Raw genomic sequence first — 4,095 nt, forward strand, 5'->3', positions numbered from 1 at the left:
AAAGAAGAAGAAGAAAAGTGGAAAAACACAAATGTGGAGACTAAAAAACATGCTTTCAGACAACCAATGAGTCAATGAAGAAATCAACGAGGAAATAAAAAATACTTTGAGGTAAATGAGAATGAGAAAACAACACTCTAAAATCTATGGGATACAGCAAAAACAGTTGCAAGAAAGAATTATGTAGCAATAAAGGCCCTACCTCAAGAAATAAGAAAAATCTCAAAGAAACAATCTAATCTTACATCTAAAGATGGAAAAAGAAGAAAAAAATAAAGCCCAAAGTTAGTAGAGGGAAGGAAATAAATACCAGTACAGAAATAAATGAAATGGGATCCTCAAAAAATAATAGAAAAGGTTATGAAACTAAGAGCTGATTCTTTGAAAAGATAAAGTTGATACACCTTTCACAAGACTCATCAAAAAGAAAAGAGAAGGGGGTGCCTAGGAGGCTTAGTTGGTTGAGCATCTGACTTTTTTTTTAAAGATTTTATTTATCCATTTGACAGACAGAGATCACAAGTAGGCAGAGAGGCAGGCAGAAAGAGAGGAAGGGAAGCAAGCTCTCTGCTAAGCAGAGAGTCTGATGTGTGGCTCAATCCCAGCACCCTGGGATCATGACCTGGGCTGAAGGCAGAGGCTTTAACCCACTGAGCCACGCAGACACCCCGAGCATCTGACTCTTGATCTCATTTCAGGTCATGATCTCAGGGTCCTGGGATTGAACCTTGTGTTAGGCTCTGCACTCAGTTTGGATTCTGTTTGAGGATTCTTTCCCTCCCTCTCCCTCTCCCCCTCTCCCCACTCACCCCCCCCTCTCTAAAATAAATAAATCTTTCCCTCCTCCCTCTAAAATATATAAATCTTTAAAAAGTAAGAGAAAGAGCCCAAATAAATAAAATTAGAATGAAAGAGAAGAAGTTACAACCAATACCAAAAAATACAAAGGATCATAAAAGACCACTATAAACAATTATATGCCAACAAGTTGGACAACCTAGAAGAAATGGATATATTCCTAAAAACATACAACTTACCAAGACTGAATCGGGAAGATAGAAAATTCAGGGATACCTGGGTGGCTAAGTCAGTTGGGCATCTGCCTTTGGCTCAGGTCATGATCCCAGGGTCTTGGGAATGAGTCCTGTATCAGGATCCTTGCTCAGTGGGGAGCCTGCTTCTTCCTCTGCTTGCAGCTCCCCCTGCTTGTGCTCTCTCTCTGACAAACAAATACATAAAATGTTTTTTAAAAGAAAATTCAGACATAATGATTCTAATAATGAAAATGGATCAGTAATCAAAAAACTCCCCCAAACAAGCATCCAGGACCAGACTGCTTCACAAGGGAATTTTAGCAAACATTTAAAGAATAATTTATACCTTTCTTCTCAAATTATTCCAAAAAATTGAAGAGGAAGGAATGCTTCCCATCTCATTCTATGAGGCCAGCATTACCCTGACACCTAAACCAGACAAAGACACCAATCAATCAATAAATAAAATTACAGGCCAAAATTCCTGATGAACATAGATGCAAAAATTCTCAACAAAATACTAGCAAACAAAATGTAACAATACATTAAAAGGATCACATACCACGATCAAGTAGGTTTTGTTGTAGGAATGCAAGGATGGTTCAACATCCAACAGTCAATCCAGGAGATACACGACAAAACGAAGGATAAAGTCATATGATCATCTCAACAGATGCAGTAAAAGCATTTGGCAAAATTCAACATCTATTTATGATAAAAACTCTCAACAAAGTGAGTATAGAAGAAATGTACCTCAACACAATAAAGTCCCTGTGTGACAAATCCACAGCTGACATCATACTCAAAAGTGAAAAGTTGAAAACTTCCTCTGTAATCAGGAACAAGATTAGGATGCTCGTTCTTGCCACTTTTATTCAATGTAGTATTGGAAGTCCTAGCTATAACACTTAGATAAGAAAAAGAATAAAAGGCATCTGGAAGACCAGCATGAAACCCTGCTTGCATGCAGTATGACGCCTGACCAGAGAGTTCTTCAGAGCCTCATTTCTAGTGGAAGTAGTATGCAGTCTCATTTAACAGACCAGAGCACACCTAGTTAAAACTTGCCCCATTCTAGCCAAGGGCAAAATGCTGCCCACTGCAGGCAAGGAGAGCCTCTGCAGACAACTGGCCTGAAGGACAGAGCAGCCAAAGTACAACAGCAGAATACATGTAGCACACACCAGAGACACTCCCTGAAGCACCAGACCCTGGACCTGCAGGACCTCTTCTTCACAAAGCCATTACTTTCAGAAGCAGGTAATACAACAGGCTTTCTAACATAGAGAAGAAGGCAAAGATTTAGACAAAATGCCAAGACAGAGGAATTTACCTCAAATGGAAGAACAAGATAAGGCCATGGCCTGATATCTAAATGAAACAGATGTAAGTAACATGCTTGATGGAGAATTTAAAACAACAATCATAAAGATACTCACTGGGCTTAAAAAAAGAATGGAAGACATAATGGAGACCCTTATCATAGAGATAAAAGAGTTAAAAAAGAATCAGTCAGAAATGAAGAAGGCAATAACTGAGATTGGAAACAGGCTTGATGCAATGAACAAAAGGCTGGAAGAAGTAGAGGAATAAATAAGTGATATAGATGACAAAATAATGGGAAGCAGTAAAGCTGAACAAATGAGAAAAAGAATTATGGAACCCAAAAATAGACTTAGGGAACTCAGTGACTCCATCAAATGTTATAACATTCATGATACAGAAGAAGAGAGAGAAAAGGCAGCAGAAAATTTATTTGAACTAATAGCTGAAAACTTCCCCAATTTGGGAAAGGAAACAGACACCCAGAACAAGGAAGAACAGAGAACTTCCATCAAAGTCAATAAAAGCAAACCAACACCAAGACATATTATAATTAAATTTGCAAAATACAGTGATAAAGAAGAAAATCTCAAAAGCAGCAAGACAAGAGAAGCCCTTACCTTACAAGAGAAAACTGATAAGGCTAGCTGGAAATTTCTCAACAGAAACTTGGCAAGCCAGAAGGGAGTGGCATGATATGAATGAGAAAACTCTGTAGCCAAGAATACTCTAACCAGCAAGGCTATCATTCAGAATAGAAGGAGAGATAAAGACTTCCTCAGACAAACACTAATGGAGTTTGTGACCACTAAATCAGGCCCCACAAGAAGTACTAAAGGGGACTCTTTGAGGGGAAAGGAGAGACCCAAAGTGATAAAAACAAGAAAGGATTAGAGAAAATCTCCAGAAACAATGACAAAACACGTAATAAAATGGCACTAAATACATATTTATCAGTAGTTACTTTGAAGGTAAATGGACTAAACTATCCATTCAAAAGACTTATGATATTCAGAATAGATTAAAAAAAAAAACAAAAGCCATTTCTATAAGGTCTAAAAGAGACTCATTTTAGATCCAAAGACACCTGCAGATTGAAAGTGAGGGAATGGAGAAACGTTAATCATGCAAATTGATGTCAAAAGAGAGCCAGAGTAGAAATACTTTTATTGGAAAAATTAGACTTTAAAATAAAGATTGTAACAAGAGATGATAATAAAGGGGACAATACAACAAGAAGATCTGACTGTAAATATTCATGCACCCAACATGGGAGCATGCAAATATATAAAACAATTATAATAAACATAAAGGAACTGATTGATAATAATTCAATAATAGTATGGGACTTAAACACCACAGTTATATCAATGGGCAGATCATCAAAACAGAAAACTAACAAGAAAACAGTGGCTTTGAATGACACACTGAACCAGATGGACTTAACAGATACATTCAGAACATTTCATTCTAAAGGAGAAAAATATACATTCTTTTCAAGTGCTTATGGAACATTCTCCAGAATCAGTTACATATTAGGTCACAAATCAGGCCTCAACAAATATGAAAAGAATGAAATCATACCATGCCTCTTTTCTGACCACAACACTATGAAACTTGAAGTCAGCTGCAAGAAAAAATTTAGAAAGAGTGGTGCCTGGGTGGCTCAGTGGGTTAAAGCCTCTGCTTTTGGCTCAGGTCATGATCCCAGGGTCCTGGGATGGAGCCCCACATCATG

Source organism: Mustela lutreola, chromosome 16 (genome assembly GCF_030435805.1).
Source record: "Mustela lutreola isolate mMusLut2 chromosome 16, mMusLut2.pri, whole genome shotgun sequence".
Taxonomy (NCBI): Eukaryota; Metazoa; Chordata; class Mammalia; order Carnivora; family Mustelidae; genus Mustela; species Mustela lutreola.